General features: G+C 37.6%; 1 protein-coding gene and 1 pseudogene across 2 annotated transcripts in view; both read left to right on the top strand.

Annotated features, from left to right (window-relative positions):
• Positions 1-4,734: 4,734 nt before the first annotated feature.
• TMPRSS9 (transmembrane serine protease 9) overlaps positions 4,735-19,263 on the top strand; it is a 56,558-nt gene continuing 42,029 nt past the window's right edge. Inside the window, exons 1-2 of one of the 2 annotated variants that reach the window (XM_072405207.1) lie at positions 4,735-4,908; positions 16,222-16,246. The gene's annotated coding sequence lies outside the window, so the exon portion shown is untranslated. The remainder of the gene's footprint in view (positions 4,909-16,221; positions 16,247-19,263) is intronic. The other variant, XM_072405206.1, reaches the window with a different exon arrangement.
• Positions 7,760-9,293, top strand: LOC140327415 (fizzy-related protein homolog pseudogene; annotated as a pseudogene).

Below are 19,263 nucleotides of genomic sequence, written 5' to 3'. Positions count from 1 at the left end.
ATAAAAAGATACATAACACTATTACATACCCCTGTACTTCACATGAAGATTAAATAGCACCTGTCATATCAATATTAGGCTAAAGCTAGGTACACACTTCCAATAATTATTGTTAGAAAACGAACGATTACGACCGATCAACGATTATGCACGATTATACTTGAACAATCATATTGTGCACAATTCTGTACATGCTGTAACAATATGATCGTATTGAAGGCACCTGCTTTCAATTAGCTGTGACTGCAAAGTTCCCACGGTCCAGGAATCCCACAATGACATTATGATTCATAATGTCATTGTCGGATAACCTGTAAAAAATAAAAAAAGAACAAGTTTAAAATAAAAAAACACATACGAAATAAATAGTTTAAGAAAAAAAAAAATTTTTTTTTTTTTCCTTCCGAATTTTTGCTGTGGAATCCCGTGTTTTTCGGGTCGGCTCTAGCCGAATTCGAACAGCCATATTCGGGTCGAATATAGGGACAACCCGAATTCGAACATCAACACTAATAAAGACTCCCACAGTAGCAAAATTGTAGTATGACATTTTGTTTTAATCAAAGCAATAGCATGCATTAAAGTCTGCAGGATATTATTAAGGATAAAAAATTAAATATAACATTTTAGTTTAAAAACCTTTACATGTGGAAAATTAATTATAACTAAAAATATGGGTTCTAAAAATTGGATGGCAGCTAATAAAAAAAAAAAAAATATTGTTGGTTCCTAAGTGGTTAATGTCCAATAGATCTGCACTGTGATTATTAAATAAAAGAAAAGTGTTTTAATTCCCTGATATGAGAACCAGTTGAGAGATGTGTTTTCTCACACACTGATAGCTGAAAACTTCTGAAGAACTCCTAAAGTGCTCTTGTCACAAAGACTCATTCACTTCATGCTGTTCCTGTCATCAGGACTGCTTTCACAATGTAAAGTTGAAGAGCAGAGGTATCCAAGCTTACTGAGCTCAAAAGACCTTAAAATGAGGCAAAACGCATGAAGCATTAATGAGAAGGAAACAGTAACACTAGAACTGCAACTCTAAACAATACTAAAAGATCAAATAGAACTGCCTAAACTAGACAAGTTCAGCTTGCGTATAATGCATCAGTCGCTCAGGCAGCAAGCTACTGATTAAGCCCAATAATGTGCATGCAATTATTATATTCTAATGTTAGCTGGTGGATAAGAATATCTAAAATGTATTTTTTTTTATTTCACTTTAAGGCACGCCTGGAGCCGACAAGAAAATAGACAGCATAGGTGCAGGGGCCTCATGGGTTAAGGCAGGAAGAGAAAGGGGTTATGGTGGGGTGATCATTAAGGGTGGAGAGATGGTGGAGCAGTTAAAAATAGTTGGAGAGAAAAAGGGGGACATTTGTAGTTATAGCTATGGTGAGCTAGTTCAGTTGGATTGGGGTTCAGGGAAGGCAGGGTCTGGTTGATGATGGAATGTTGGTAATAGGACTCATCAGTAGGATGGTGTCCATTGTTTTGTGGCAACTGTTGGACAGTGAGGAGCTTGGTGTAGGGTTGATATCAGATGCCTAGGCAAGGATGGACCTGGGGGCCAAAAAGTCACAAGTTTATCTGACACTAAATTTTACACTATGCAGTCTCTAATGGATTGAAACAAACACAATGCCCCTGGTAGTCAGGCACCATGTGATCATTGCCTAGGCTTTGTATCACATGATGGGTGTACAGGAATAATGTCTATGTATTGCATGTATTGAAAATGATATGTATGTAGTTTTTTTTTTTTTTTGGAATTCTTTGGGGGGGGCCAAAAAAAATGTCTTTGAGGGCCAGATTTGGCCCTCGGGCCAGAGTTTGACACCCCTGTCCTAAACAGTGCTCCATGTGCATAGACAAATCACTACTTGTGTTCAGCATGTACTGTATTTTTTTAATAAAATTATATGCATTTTCTATGGCCATGTGGAGTGCCCTTCTGTGTTGTCCTGAAAGTGCATTAAGAATATTTCTGGTACAGTTCCCTTCATGATCTACAATTCCTTGTAAAACTGTTCTTTGTACTCATCATGTTCCCAGCAAGCTGCTTTTTTTGCATGCACTGGGGTCAATGAGAAGGCAAAATGTTGTATTTATGCAATTTATGAGGTCTGCAATAGAATTTTAAATGAAAAGGGACTGCTACAAAAGGTTATTTCATGAAAAGTTAACCTTTAAAATCATAAAAAGGTGGAGAACCTTACTATGATCAGTGTTTGCAGAGGAGTTAGTGCACCGAATAAAGGGACACTTTTGTCATTTATTTTTTAAAAATATGTGATTAGCAAACTTGTAATTGATGTTCAAATTTGTATCAAATATAATATTGGAGAATCTTAGGATCATGACTGCTGAATCTGTGGTGTATATCAGTATAAATATTACACTGTAAATTTTGAAAAATACAGAACAATATCGGGATTAGGGTAGCAGACTCTGCAGTGTGTACCTCTATATAGTGTAAAGTGTTAAGTACAAAGAAAAATATATATCATTTTGAAAACTCAATTTTTTAGGTGAAATTCACCTGCTCATCCTCAGTGCCCAGCTTGCACAGTATTCTTAGCTGAACCTGGCAAAATCCAATTAGGTGAACTCGTTTTTGTTGGAAAATCCCTTGTACTAATCAAGTTCCCCGCAGAGTAGTTTACGTATCCAAAGATTGTGGTCCATGTGGTCAATATGTCCCAATCAGATCATCCATACTAAACATGTCACTGCCAGAGAATATCACATGTTTAATATGTCTCTAATAGGGAATCTCATGTGCTTAGCATGTCTCTCCCTGAAAGAGAGAAGTTTGTACTCAGTAAGTTCCTGGCAAAACCTAGCTTGTACTTAATCTATCCTTTCCAGCAGATTTTGTGTGATCAGCTAATACATGTACATGGGTAGTGAATTCATTAAGCACTCTCTTGGACTGATATTGGTATTGCTTGGTGGTCCACAATGCTTGTAGGGAAAATCAACAGCAAGTTTAATATAAATTCCCTGCAAAATGTTATCCTTTATAAAGGAAACACTTTCTGAAATGTTTATTTTACCATTGATCTGATCTTATCCAATCTGCAAAAATTATATAATTATGGAACAGTTAATTTATGTCAAGCAAAATTTGCAGATCGCGGAAATAGTTTCTGCTTTTGTAATTCATGGTAGTTTTCTAAGCTATAGAAATCATATAGTTACCTTTTATCTAAATGACCAGAACTGTAAAAGGAACATGTATAGCATCTGTGCTCACTATACTACTGATTTCCACCCTGATTCCATACCATATATATAGATAGTCTACAGACAAATCTTTGGTTGACTAACCAGATAGCGGGACTTTGAAGGCCAAAATCCGCAAATTACTGGTATCTAGTTAGTCAACCAAAAATTTGTCTGTAGTTTTGAATTTAGGATTTGGCCTTGATAATTATTACTCTGAAGGGATCCAGATTCTATTGTTTGATATACAGTTAGTCCCCAAGTTAAGGACATCCAACATATGGATGACTCCTAGATAAGAATGAACAGGGCTTCCCTGCTTACTAGTGTGCAGGACAGAGTCTTGATGGGGGAAGGGGGCGGTTTGTATGCATGACTTGCAGAAGAAATTTTTTGCACAACACAGCTGAGGTTGTGGATGATCTTAAGAGCTGAGCTGATCTGTAGCATCTTGTAACTCTTTATGATCAAGACAAACTCTGCAGTTGTTTCTTTTTCCATATCAAAGCACAGCTTGCTCCAGAAGTTAATGAATGTCTATGTCCATAAAGTTTGTTTTTTTGTTTGCTTTCTTTGTGATTAACTCACAGTAATGATTTTATACAGTAACTGACACCATGCTGCCTAATATTATGTTAAGACAAACATCTGTCCTAATTGCATTTATTAAAATAATGTACCTGTTCAGAATTACATACAAATTCAACTTAAGAACAAACCTACTATCCCTATCTCGTATATAACAAGGAGACTATCTGTATGAGATTTATCTGCATGATCTAACTCAACTACAATAAAGCATAACACAGATCTAGGGACTTTCTGACTGGTGTTTGAATCAATTCTTGTTTATAGTGTAAATGTAGGTAGAAATAAAGGACCCAACCTAATCTAGGTACTATTTATTGGTACCCCATTCTGTCATTTTATTAGACACCTGCTCATCAGGTACAGCAATAGACTTCCTCTGCCACTCAGCAATCAACAGCTTCCTTCCATAGAGCTCTAAGAGAAAACCCAGGATTAATTAGGGGATCTCTGCTTCTCTTCACTGCATAGGGGAGTACTGAGATGACCTCAATAATGAAATGCTGCTCTTATACTGTTTAATTTTGACCAGCAATGTACAGAATACTGTGCGTACAGTGGGGAAAGGTAAACACTTAGAACCTGGCTATGGCTCCATTCTGATGGAATTAAAAATGTTTTGGCAGGTAAGATTGCTTAACCCTATGTATTTTATTGTGTAATTTGCCTTCAGGTAACTTTAGGCACTGAAAACTATTATTCATTTAATACTAATTTGTAATAATTATGTAAGACAATTCATTAGCCAGATGTGAATCATTTTTGTTTTTTCAAGGACAAATGCACTTTGGTTATATTGTTATATTGTTAAACATGCTTCCTTTACCTCAGTTCCCAGGACAGCTCCTTTCTATTTTGCACAATCCAAAAAAAGTGTTCCCGTCCAAAGCCAATCCCATGAAACTGAGCTCTAAATATTCATGGACTGGGGAACTTTCTGCCCCCTCCTCTTGGTACACAAAAAGGATCGACTCAGGTAACGAAGACAGTCAATGCAGCAAAGGACTTTTATGGGACGTAGCTGTAGTGCTGGAATCTGTCATTTTAGGATACACAAGGATTTCCTGAGCATAAGCACACACAGAATAGGTGAGTGTTTTACTGTAACATCTTTCAAATATCTCTCAGTGGTACTGTGGCTAGTCATTTTTTAACTGATATGTGATCTGCTAAAATTAGACTTGTAATTATTGGCTCCCTGTGTGATGCTTTGTATGGATTCACCTTTTAGTTAAATTCTTGATCAAGATAACACTGGATCACTTTCTTCATTGTTATTGTAACTGTTGTTGCCAAAGAAAAGAAAGCACAGATTTCCATTAGGATCTTTTTAATATTGACTATAACTGACTACTACTTTTATTAACTAATAAACTGAAAATCTCAGTACCAACAAACTGTAGTGAAATTAAGTGAATCTGTCACTACTAAAAAAAAAAGAAAAAAAAAATCAGGAGAGGAGTATGGAATTAAAGTAATATTTTATCTGTTCTCCTGTCAGCACTGTCAATCATCACTGTATTTTAAAAATGACCACTGCCCCTTTCTAAAAACAAAATCTTCTACATTGGATGAAATACCAGGTGTAATAAATATTTGGCCCCTGCTGAATTCAGTGATACCATTCCTATCACTACTGTGTCCTGTAGTGACACTGGGGTGAGAGGATGGATCCATAAAGCATGGGGGGGGGGGGGGGGCAAGCCTCCTACATTCCAGTATGTGATAAATGTAGAAGATTCATCTGTGGTACAGGTGGGTATTTTAAGGCCTGTTTTCAAATAGTCATATTTTATTTGTTTTAGTAATGAATTTCAATGCAGAAGTTTTAGCCAGTCACTGAAAAATGCTTTAGTCCAGTTGTGTGTTCATATAATAATAGTTATGTGTCCATTAACCAAACGTTAAGTGTACAGGTAGTCCCCGAGTTAAAGACATCTGACATATGGATGACTCCTGGATATGAACTGGGCTTCCCTGCTTGCTGGTGTGCAGGATGAAGGCTTGATGGGGGAGGGGGGTAGTTTGCATGACTTTCAGAAGAAATCTTTTGCTAAAAACAGCTGGGATTGTGGTTGATCTTAAGGACTGAGCTCTTCTCCAAGCTCTTGTAACTCTTTAATGACCAAGACAAACTCTGCAGTTGTTTTTTTTTTTTTTTTGCATATCAAAGCACAGCTTGCTCAGAATTTAATGAATGTTTATGCTCCATTGTGATTAACTCACAGTGAGGATTTTTTACAGTAACTGACACCATGCTGACAAACTGACAAACATCTGTCCTAAAAAAATTGTACATGTTCCGACTTACATACAAATTCAACTTAAGAACAAACCTACAGTCCCTATCTCGTTTGTAAACCGGTGACTACCTGTATTTTGAAATCCTGCTAATATAACTGACTTCATTCTATGTTACATTATTGTCCTATAGCATTAATCGAAGTTGGGAAAGGGGGGATTGCATTGTGCGAAATAAATCATGTCCATACTAACATGATCTCAGGTACTGCAAGCTGGAAGGGGAGTCTTCTAGGCAAAGAGAAGAGCATAAGACATGCCCACTAGTGTGATGCTTATTCATTTAAACATGCAGGCTGGAGACAAGGAGGAGTCCAGAGGTTGGAAGGCAGGTGTCACCCCTATACTTTAATAGTGGCAGGTGTGTTTTCTAAAACACCTACTAAATATTAATGCAGATATATTGGCTGGTTTATTTCACAAATATCTTCTACAACCTGCACCTATCGATTTCTAATATCATAAATATTAAAAATAGGAAATATTTACTAAGTAATCTAACAGGATCTAACTATTTTTTTTTCTTTTGAAGTAAGGTAAACTCTCCTAATCCTCCATACCACAGCTGAATGGTCCCTGCCTATTCTATTAGCTGGCATTATTTTTCATGAAACTAAAGTATTAGTGTTTTTATCTGGTGGGAATAAATGTGTATGTAGGCCCTAAAGGAGAGGAGCCTATTTGCCAACCCTGGATAAAATCAATTATATAAAGAACGCAGAAAGAACGGTTTTTTTGGCAACAACATTACTAATTACTGATTTGTTATGTATTATGAGAAGTTATCATTAATTCAAAATATATATGTTGTTGCCAAAAAACCCTTCTTTCTGCGTTCATATAATTGGCATCATTTTTCATTCAAAAAAAAGGACCTCACTGTGGACAACCAATAGGAAGTATCCATATAAGGAAATCTAGGTTTTGTGTTTAGGTGCCTTTCACCTTAATAAATATGCCCAGCTGGACTCCCAAGAAAAAAAATCAAATTTTAATGTATCCACCACCTCACATATATGGTGTGTACAATCTCAGTAAAAATATTTGAGGTACTCCAGATTAAAAAAAAAAGAATTAAATAGGCTGGAAACTTTTATTGTTAAAACTTTTATAGTTTAAGGATCCTAATGCAATATTTATATAATCAAAATGCAAAAAAAACATCACTTTATCATCAAGTTTATTTAAAAAAAAGGACATTCTGAACAAACAGCATTTTCTGAACCAGAGGGTCCCAAATACCAATAAATTAATCAGTTAACCCTTTCCCAAATTTCCATCTTCTGCTAGGAGGTTACATAGGCACTGTAATCTCCAGTCTGACAGCTCACATTTCGATCCTCTGCTTATAATCAAGAGGATTTCATATGGAGTCACAGCTGACAGCTCACAATTGCCCACACTACTTGCCACTGCACCAACGCCTGCCTCTGTGCTCAATGCTATTGTTCCAATACAAGCCCCAACCCTCGCTGCCATTATGCCATATGTGCTTTTGTCCTACCTACCACTAAAGTGATGTACTCTTATTTGGCCTTTTGCAATAAATCAGCTTTTGATACCAGTAATTAAAGTCAGAATATATTGTAATGTTGCTGACCGGCATAGGACTGCCAAATATATATGAAGCTGTTAACAAATGAGTGAGGGTGTGGCCTCGCAAGGCCAAGAGCTCTGTTGCTTCATTAACCTTACCTTCCAGGTACCACACATTCAACTTTAGACATGGATTAGAGAGTGTGTGTTCTTACTGCTAGCAGCACACAAGCAGGTATATGCTTCCTTTGGTGCTGCTTTTGCTGAATGCAGACTGCAACAACATGGCACCGGTGTGTCTGAGACGGTCCTCCAACTAGTGCTTGTCAGGGCGAAATCCACAGGTGCCACTGAAGACAGAAAATTCTCAGATAAGGAAACTCAACCACTATACTGCTGCACTATAAATGACTTGCTGCAATTCAACAAGACTTTACTGCCGTAGATCCTACTGGGCACATAGAGACACTAGACGTGCAAGTCTGAGAGATTTCTATGTTTCTGAGCGTAATATATTGGTTTCACCCATCACGGGCACAGATGGTGATTCAGATACTCCTGCTTATAATCTACCGTCAATACTGTAACACATTATCATCTCTGGGTATTGTAGTTAGGGGCCTTTATTGCCTAACAGATCTGATCTGGAGGCTTTCATTGCACTTCAAAAAGCCAGTCATCAGAAGGCCCTCCACGGATTTGAACTAATTAGGATTTGACGGGACATTTTGACAACGAGGCTCAATTTGAAATTTTAACTTCCCCAAACTTAAGAAAGTAGATCACATTTTACAGCCTTCCACACCAAAGAAGAGCCTTATATTCTTTGAGTTCCATAAGACGTGATGATGGAAAAGATATGTCTCCTTATTTTTTGTCACCTGTGAACACCAAAAGATTAATTTTTTCATGAATGTCTACTAGCAAGATCTCCAAAATTCCATTCAAAGTACTTGTTCATGAACAAGGTGTAGGACTTTGAACCTGGTTGTCTCTGTGGATTGTATGCACTAGCCAAATGACCAGACTGTGAATTATTTGTGGAAGGGAATTATCAGTGGGTTGGTCTTAAAGGGGAAATTTAGTGGCTATGGGTTTTGTGCAAATCCGGGATGCATCAGCAGGGAATAAAATTGTCAACTATAGAGAGACACACAGCTAGTGTTGGTGCTTTAGCTTTCTAAATGGTTCTCTGATCATTGCCTGCTAGTTGAGGAGAGCATGATATGCTTCAGGTATGAAATCTCTGAAGCTTGACGCCTGTCCAGCATTACACAGAGCACTATGTCCCAGTGAAAGCAAATGCTTGGTCTCCTCACCAACATGGTCCTCTTGCATCAAGAGAGGGAACAATTCACCATTGTTTCCAATTCTGGAATATACTTCCGATCTTCTCCAGTGAATTGACATGGGTTGTTGGTACTCTGACCTGGTCAAAGCATGCTAATGATCTTGTGAGTACCTATCAATATTCTCAAAATCAGATTCATGTATGGGCATACCCATCTCTTACAAGAAGGGCCAAAACTCACTGGGCACTCAAAGTTCCTTATCCTGCTATGTCCCCAGTCATTGTTACAGGTGGAGTTACAGATGAACTATTTAGGTTCTGGAATGATTTAGCCAAACCAGATTAAATAGGAGTCTATAGGTGCGTACACACTTCCAATTTTTATCGTTCCAATCGAACGACGAACGATCGATTGGGCAAAAAATCGTTCGTAAAAAAGTAACCAACGACGCCGACGAACGAGGAAAGTCGCTGGAAACGAACGACCGGACCGGCAGATCGGATTGGACGACGATCGTTGAACATCGTTCGTGTGTACGGTCGTTCGTTGATCGTCCATGGTCTGAGCATGCGTGATGAACGAACGTCCGTTCACTTTCCTGTCGTGCACATAGTTCCTCTATCGCTTAAACGATCGTATCTATTGTGTGTACAATATCTACGAACGATCGTGTCGTTACCTCTATGTGCAGTATCGGTGCTATACGATCGTTCATATATATCGTGCAGGAACGTTCGTCGTTCGTTTTCCGACGATAATAATTGGAAGTGTGTACGTAGCTTATCTATTTTCTCATTTAATCATTAGAGGTCCTTGGCCTGGTGTGAGCCTGTTATGGTTTATCTGTTTGGGCTGTTGAACTTGTAGAAATTGTGTTTTATGGAGGGTTATACTTGTGTATAGGGGTTTCAGTGGGACATGTTTGGGATGATAAAGCTTTCATGATTCTGATTCCAGTATGATTTAATAGTGCTTCTCCTTAGTTGTGTGGCATTTGAGTTTCCTTTCTCAGGGTCAGTTTAAGTGCAGTTAGCTCTTACCACGTTTATAGGTACACTCAAGATTAGGAAGTACAGCATCTTTCCAGAAATCTTTCACAACTAATCACGCAGGGGGGCTTTACACAGAATTGTTGTATACACTGGCATACTTTTCCTCTGGAAGAGCTTCAGAGACAAGGGGTTCAGTTAGAATTATTCCAGGAGACACATTTTCACATTTCACATTTTCCAGGGGACAAGATCCTTACTCTTTATTCTGTATGAAGCTTTATAATATCCACATTAGTCCTCTATGTCTTCTCAGGCCTCCAGAGTAGGCCATACATGTCTACTAAAAGGCCATACATGTCTACTATAAGGCCATACATGTCTACTAAAGATACAAAGTTGTTTAAGGCCTCAATTATGCTTAAGTGAACTAATTAGGATTTGACTGGTAAGGATCCTGGCCCAGATGGCCTTTTATTTCTATGCTAAAAAGCCATTTGGAAATGTTGGCCCCTCACATTGTATTAGCCAACTACCTCCTAGCAAGGAGTGGTCAACACTGAGGTCTAAAGCTACTACATACACAAGTCCAATGGTTCTTGCCCAATAATTGGCTCAGGGCCGATATCCGGCGAGAATCTGGCATGTGTACAGCGTCAGTCGTCCATCGTCCGAACAACCGTCCTGGCGGATCCACAGACGATGGACAACTAATGATCCTAATGCAATCTCGAGAATCGAGAGAGCGCGCAGCAGGGTGCCGCTCCGTCGCTCTACCCCTCCCCTCTGCATAGAGCAGAACAGTGCTGCATGTACAGCACTCAATCATGCATCGTGCAATATTAGTCGTTGGAAAGGATCGTGAAAGATCCTTTCCAACGACTATTATTGCATGTGTGTATGCGGCTCAAGAGTTCAGCTCAGTTTTTTTTAAAGCTATTGTTTCTAACTCTATATCTAAGTCTTTAATCACTGGCATGGCACCAATAGATTGCCATGAGGCTAATGTGGTACTTATCTTTAAAAATTGAGCAAAGTCATGACCAAGTAACTACAGACTTGTAAGTTTAACTTCTATAAATGAAAAATCCTATATTATCCTATATCCTATATTATTATAAGTAATAGATGATATGGATTCAAAAAAGACCAAAGTTCTCAAACATATGTACTCTCTTTTTATAAGGAAGTAAGTAAACAGGTTGACAGTGGAGTAGCAGTTGATATAGTGTACTTGGACTTTGACAAAGCATTTGACACAGACTGGTAATATGCAAGTTAGGGTCTATAGGTTTAGAAAATTCACTCTGTAAATTGATAGAGAACTGGCTTTAAGAGTAGTGAATAATGATTCATACTCTGAATGGTCTACGGGTATTAGTGGTGTACCCCAGGGTTCAGTGTTTGGACCTTTACTGTTTAACACCTTTATAAAAGTACAATTTCTGTGTTTGCAGATGACACCAAACTATGCAGTGGAATTAGGTCCATACAGGATGTCTATAAACTAAAGCTAGCAAAGTTTCTTGTAATAAAAGAGGAATAGACTGCAGAAATGGCGAAATAATCCTGCCCCTGTACAAAGCATTGGTCAGATCCTATCTGGAATATGCAGCCCAGTTTTGGGCACCAGTTCACAAAAGAATATTGGTAGGGATACGCTGAAATTAATTTATTCTTCATTGAGAAGAGATTTTTAAATTTCGATCCTGCCCTCTTTTGTGACATGTTCGAGACACACTATGGGCATTCACATGAAAACTTACATAGTGCTATACATTGGGAGACCCAGCTTTTTTTCTTATGACATAGTTTAATAGTTACATAGTAGGTTAGGTTGAAAAAAGACATAAGTCCATGAAGTTCAACCACCAGGGAAATAAACATATCCCAGGTATAAAACCCTATGGACACAGTTGGTCCTTCTGAATCTTTCTGATTCCATGAGGCAATCAGATGTTCCCTATATCAACAGTCTCTGTTATCTTTACTTTAAAGCCTTAATACCCGGTTATTTTCTGTGCTTCTGGAAAGGCATTCAGATTTTTCTTAAAGCAATCTATAGTAGTTGCTGAAACTACTTCCTGAGGGAGCTGATTCCACATTTTCACAGACCTTACAGTGAAGAATCCCTGCTTTATCCGGAGCTTAAACTTCTTTTCCCCCAGAAGCAAAGAGTGCCCCCTTGTAACGACCCTAAAGTGAATAATTGGGAAGAGAATTCTCTATATGGACTATTTATATATTTATACAGGGTGACCATTTCCCCCCTTAAACGTCTCTTCTTAAGGGAATTTAGATTCAGTTCAGCTAATCTCTCCTCATAGTTTAGCTCCTCCATTTCTTTTATTAGTTTAGTTCCCCTTCTCTGCACTCTCTCCAATTCCAATGTCATTTTGTGAACTGGTGCCCAAAACTGGACTGGTCTGACCAATACTTTGTACAGGGGCAGGATTATGTCTCCATCTTTGCAGTCTATTCCTCTTTTAATACAAAAAAGTACTTTGCTAGCTATAGATATTGCAGCTTGGCATTGCATGCTGTTATTAAGTCTATCATCTACCAGAATACATATTTCTACCAGCCCGCAGCCTCTCTCATAAAATCAATAATATGCAGCCCACCAGCACTGTTTACCACAGTGTAAAATACACGCGTACAAAAAAAGCTGTTTCATATTTCATTAGAGTTGATCAACCACCTTGCAATTATTGACCTGCTACTTTGCGGGCATAATTGGCAGGAGGGGAGTCCTCATGTGTGCAATGGGAATCCCCTACATCATTATAGTGGACATAAGCTGTGCGGGACCCGCATGGACCACGCCAACTCAGATTCCAAGAACTGTGCTCTGCACTGACACCAGACTGACACTGCACAGGGAAGTCCTCACGTCACCCTGGTGGGCGTATGCTGTGTGGGACCCGTGCACACCATGCCCACACTAATCCTGAGTACGTGCTGAATGGTCAGCCCCCACACATTTTCACCTCACCAAATCTGGCCCTCTTTGCAAAAAGTTTGGACACCCCTGCTCCAAAGCAATAAAAAAGTGCTGGTTAAGCTTCTTGTATAAGCTGACAGATCATTTGTATTGAAGGAGATTTGACCCCCTTCCTTTATTCAAGTTGTGGTTCTGTAGGGTTAAGGATGTCATGTATATTGCAGATCTCTTCTCCAGCATTAAGTGAACATGGACTAAATTTTACAGGATATGGTATGGTTTAATTGGAGGAGGTTTGGGGTATGTGTGTTGCTGTCTTTGACATTTAAAAAAGTCAAACCACCTTATACATAAGAGGCACCATAAGCAGCATATACTAGAAGGATGAAAATTTGGGGGTCCAAATAAACTATGAGGTACCTATATCTCCATGTACATTTTTTCTCATCCCTAGTTGCCTAAAACTATTCATTTAGTTAATAGGAATGCACACCTAACACAACATATTTTGTGTCCACTTTGTGATTTAGTGATTTTTACAGCAAAGCTGGAGGTAATAGATATGCAGAAAAAAATCATTAAAGTTCTGGTGGCATAAAACTTGCTTTAATGGGGACAGAGGTAATCCATTGATTTCTGTTCCAATTAAACTTTCCAATTACACTTCCTCTTTAAATAGAGCTTGAAGTTATAAATCTTTCTTTGATATTATTGCAAAATTTAGCCTTAAAAGTTTTAAGTTTGGTAAGTTTAGTTGCTGGATACTACTTTCAAGGATGTGGAATTGGAAAATAGGGCTTTAGGTCCAAATTGCAGTGACTGCAAGTTTGTTCAGATAACTGTGGACAAAGCTAAAGATGTGAATGAGTAGTGTGCAGCCTTTTGTCTGTGCCAAAATTATGAAACCCCATCCTAATAAAGCAAGATGCATGCAGCAGCCATTGCAACCCAAAGTCCCTAAAAAAACTAAATAACAATAATTACTATATGTATATGATTGTAGCATTTTAAAGCAGGATATTAGTTTAGAGTTGTTTGCTTATGCGTGCTTGCGTATTGATAGAGCTTCTATTTTCTTCTGTGCCTGTTGGCACATATTTATTCTGGTAAAGATGTTACACCTGATTTGTGTATGCACTTTAACTCCTTGTATATTTACTGTAAAACTGTTAACAACAATTGGTTAAAATAAAAAAAGCACTCTAGTCCATTTTTTTAACTAACTTTTACTTCCTCGCCTACAATAGGTTGTCAGAGGAATATAGTAAACCCTACACTAAAAGTGGACAAAAGAGTGGACATGTTCATGTGGACAAAACCTCTCAAATTCATGCTTTGACAATCTTTGATTAGCTGTTAAAGCACAATTTTAATGAATATAGTGCATTCAGTGACCAATAAAATTGGATTGCGTGCACATTGGTGCTTTGCAAAAAGGAAACAAGAGGGGTGAATACCATATTAAAAACTTCTATTCATGATCTATACTAGTAGTTGGAGTGGCTACTCCCTTTGCCAGCTACTTTGTTTCTTCTGAATGAAAAAAGAGAACTCTGTCAATATTAACTAGATGTGTGCCTGTTGGATACTGAGTTCTAAAGCTTGGGGAAGGGAATTTAATTTGTTTAAGTCAGTTACTGAAATTGTACAAAGCAGTGCACTCTTTATGATTCACTTTAGGTTATGTTACTTTATTTTACGTTATATGCTCTGAACTGGCATACTGTATCATGCTTTACATGTTTAAAATACTCCAAACCACAGCACTCCTTATGCTGTGCTACAAATTACATTCTCCAGACTCAGATTGCCCATGAACCTGCTTTTTCATTGTCTCTGCCCCAATAGGTAAAAGTACATGTCATCCTCGAAAAGCTGAAATAACTTTATATGCATGACATTAAACTCCAAAGTGCCACAAAAGAAGCTGACAGGTAGTTTAGCCTAAAGATGTACCAAGAGTTGGCAGGTAATTCAACCTACTGGCATCATGCAAAACCTGATGCTAAATCAGTTTTGGGTGGACTTGGCCTTTAAGAAACTTTACAAAGAAAGCATAACAAATAATTAAAAAACATAGCAAAAATACAAAAGAAACAGAACAACATGGCAGTGTAAAACTGTATACAGTTTTGATTTTGTAAGACCTTTATGCACTGCCATTTCAGCAGTAAAAGGCTTAACAAAAAGAAATAGTAAAATTATCCAGCCAAAGAGGAGTTCCCATGGGTTTTCTGTTCTCTCTCTGTCTTCAGACAAAAGCATTTGCTCCTGAAAGGATTGCGATTATAATATGGCAGCAACAGATCCTGCCTCATCCCTTTGTCTGATGATATTTAGCTTCAAGGTCCCTTTTTATCTGAAAATAGGTTTTGTTTCATGCTCCCTCTTTAAAAAACCTGAGACAGACACACAGAAGCAGTGTCCTACCCTCAGTACAAAGGGGTCAGTTCTATTGAGTGACCTACCAATAAATGTAATTTTAATGGTGCTACACTTGGGGAAAAATGTGGCAGTGTTCATGCATGATACTTTGCAGCTCCGCCAATGTAAAGGAATTTTACATTAGAATGCAAAAGGCTCACCTATTGCTGAAATTTAGGTATAGACTCCAAAAACAAGTATTTTTTTCAATCTCCTTTTAGTGGAAGATAAAGTGAATCAATCTGTTACAATTGAGAATAAAGAAACCAATAACCTCTTTTGGTTATGGGTTAATGCTGAGGAGCTAAAATCATAGAATAGCAGTGAAGCACACTATTAGATTAGAAGCATAGTATTAGATGTTTTGATAATGATCAGATGATGAAAGAGTTTTGTTGTTCGCCTGTAGAGATCTAAGTGTTGTAATACCCAAGACATATAATTTTATGGGCGAATAAACTATCTAGAAACCAACAGAGCTCTTCTCTTTAACCATACTAGCTTAACATTCCTTGCTGCAAAAATATGAATCACAACAAAAACTTTAGTTTAAGTTTAAGTTAAGTTTAACACAGTTAACTAGGAACTCCCAAACAGTACAATAAACATTTATACCTTTATAACTACCTAAACTATGCCCTAATAAAACCCCTATGCAGTTTTAAAAAAAATGGCAACCACACTGGTGTTCACATGGTTCAGTACCAAAGTGCCAAAAGGTTCCTTACAAGTGCACATTTTCTTTATTTTGCCACTGGATTTGTTGTGCACATAAAAATAATATATCTTTCACAAAACATTCTTTCACAAAGCTACCTTCTTTCATGCTTAACTAGTACAAATATATTTCTCTACAATATTTACAATAAATGTATACATTTACAGCATTGACAAGATTTGTTTTTAACTCCTTTAGGTATTTATTGAAAGCTCATTGTGAGGTAAGTATAGTGAATAAGGTACACTTATTTTTACTTAGTTTTACTTTGCAAGATAGAGTACTGAATTAAATTGTGAATTGTCTAAACCACATATCTGAATATTTCAAATTAGGCAATATACAAAGACAAAAGTTGCACTAACTGTAGGGAATGTTCTTTCTTTTGTCTTTTTTTGTCTACTTATCAAGACTTTCTTTCACTTTCTGCTCTGAATATGCAATAAAAAAGTTGAAAAGGATCCAAATGGTAAATAGTAAGCTTTTTTTGGCAAAGGTCTCAGGCCCAGCTTTTGATGAAGTGTGGTCTATTCTGATTGGCACATAGCTAATGCTTTTCTGAATAGCTTTCAGAGTAGAGAACCATGTGCCTATACCTTTACCAATACCTCATTACTATTAATGAACTTCAAACTACCAAATACAGCTACTTTAGCTGTACATACTATTTCCAACTCAGCCTTACTGTCGCTGAACTACCCCTTTTGTGCACTGGGTTTCAGTTCTTTCAATTGTGGAGGCTCAATGTGACAAGCAGGGGGTTACCAAAGCTTCTTGTAAACATTCTGTTGGCCCCTTCTTTCAGCTATAAAGAAGACCAAAGATCCAATGCTGATGTCACAGGGCTTAAAATAAGGTATGAAAGGAAAACAGAAAGGTTTTACCTAATTATTTCATATGCATGTTCACGAAGTGGTAAAGAAGAAACTATTTAACAGATTATATGTATTAGAAAATATTGGTTAATTATCAGTACAGTTTAGTTGCTTAAAGCGGAACTAAATTGCACTATATTCAACTGTCCCTGTTTGCTGCAGGATGCCACCATCTTCTTCCTTTGTCTCTTCCTGTTTATGAATTTTGGCCATCCTGATGGTGCAGTGGATTTCATTTAGTCCTGGCAAGCACGGGAAGCTGGGATAGCCGGGTATCCTGGTAACCAACGTGCAGCTCCATTTTTTTGATGGTTTCACAGAGTGATCAGATAGATGAGAATGTTTAATATAGAAGGGACATCACCTGTCCCTTTCTGCAATAATGCCTTTCCTGGTTTAAATTTTTTTTAAATTGGAATGTTAGTTCCACTTTAAATATTACACAAACCGACAAATCAACAATGTCTCAATATACTGTAACCAAATTTGGACTCCATCATCAGCTCCGCTCCACAAGCATAATTTAACCTTGACTAATATTATAAGCTAGTCCTAATTTTGTCCTAATTTTATTTCTTTGTTAGGCAGTTTCTCTGTGAATCTTAACATTAACTGTTAACTGCAGTGTAAGCTTTATAAATGACAGAATAAACCTTAATTTAGAATACCATGCTTTTATTTGTTTCTTATTTTCAGTAAGCAATATTTTAAAATTCAGGAGGTAGGGATGCATGTGAGACACTAGAATCTGGACTTGACATTGCACAGTGGCCTAGACCTATGGACCTCCATGTGGAATTTGCACCTGGGCCCACCTTCCATAGCAACTCTGCACTGCTGCCAAACTTGAGCAATATTTTTCTCTCTTATCAGAGGCCCATCAAGGAAAATCTATGAATATGGGTAATATTAAAAAAGAGAACACAATTTTTCTAAAACCCTAGATTGTTATATAAAGTTTATATTAATTTAAACAATGAACTTCTCTGATTTGCTCTTCTAAATATACCAAGTGCATTGTCATTTTGTTATACATTGTGTCACTGCAGACATTTCTAGGCGTGTTGGAGCGGTACTGATTGTGTCCCTAGAGAGGATACATTCCTGATTAAAGCTGTGCTAATTTGGTTCTGATTACCGAGAAGATATTTAATTTTTTTTTTGCTGTTTATTAATTTGGGTGATTCTATTTTCCAATAAAGGTAACTCATTGCGATATCGTTCATTAAGTTTTTGTCTACTCACGTTAGCTTCTGTGGAACACTAACATTTTGTGTGTGCTAGGGTAAAAGTGTAATACCAGTCATTAAGAGAGCCTCATAAGGCAGTTGGCCTATTGGAGAAAAAAGTATAAATCTAGCTTTTTATGAAAAGCATGTATTCAAAAAGACAAATCACCAAATACATTTTTTATGCATTCTTTCCCCTTTTCCTAAGTGCCACTTCTCACAGGATTTCTTTTTCTATCAGCATGCACTGCAATACGAAAACTTGTTTATGTAGTACATATCTGTTAAAAGGGAATTGCAGAAGGGTAGCTATTACTATTTCAGCAAAGCGTTTTAAGTAATCCTGAGCTCACCATACATCTTGTGCTGAATAGTTATTGGTAGATCCAACAGATGTACAATCATCTTGTAACATCTATGTTAAGATTTTCATGTGCTAACGGGTTAACATGTGTGTTAAAATTGAAATTTGAGGTTACAGATTCACTTCACTTAGCTATTATAGTCTCATAGCATAAGTAGCTGCGCATAATTGGTTAGCTGGCACCGTATCCCACCAAAGCAGTGTTAGAAGATTGGATTTACTCATGTTGCTGGAACTTCTCCATCTGTATTAAATCCTTTGTGACTCGTATTGGGTGCTGTGCCACTGTGAATTAGGTAGGGCATGCAGTCAGAGGCAAATCTATACCAAAATGGAAGTGTTATTGCACTGACTGGGCTTGCATGGTCAGAGCCTTAGAAACAGGCAATACCAGTGTATTCTGATTCCTGACACATATATAAAGATTTGTAAGCAGCAGAGATGTATTTGCATTCCGCATTAGTCCTACCGTGTTTCCCCGAAAATAAGACACTGTCTTATATTTTTTTTGGCTCCCAAAAACACACTTCAGGTCTTATTTTCTCCCAAAAATCACACTTCATAACAGGTCTTATTTTCAGGGGATGTCTTATTTTTCCATGAAGAAGACTACAGTACACATTTATTGTTGAATGATCACTCATGTTCCATTGATTGTCCCCTTCTGATCACTCATGTGCCGTTCATATTCCCCTTCTGATCACTCATGTGCCGTTCATATTCCCCTTCTGATCACTCATGTGCCGTTCATATTCCCCTTCTGATCACTCAT

The sequence above is a fragment of the Pyxicephalus adspersus genome, chromosome 3, assembly GCF_032062135.1.
Source record: "Pyxicephalus adspersus chromosome 3, UCB_Pads_2.0, whole genome shotgun sequence".
NCBI classification, from domain to species: Eukaryota; Metazoa; Chordata; class Amphibia; order Anura; family Pyxicephalidae; genus Pyxicephalus; species Pyxicephalus adspersus.
This window is presented reverse-complemented; position numbering and strand designations above follow the sequence as displayed.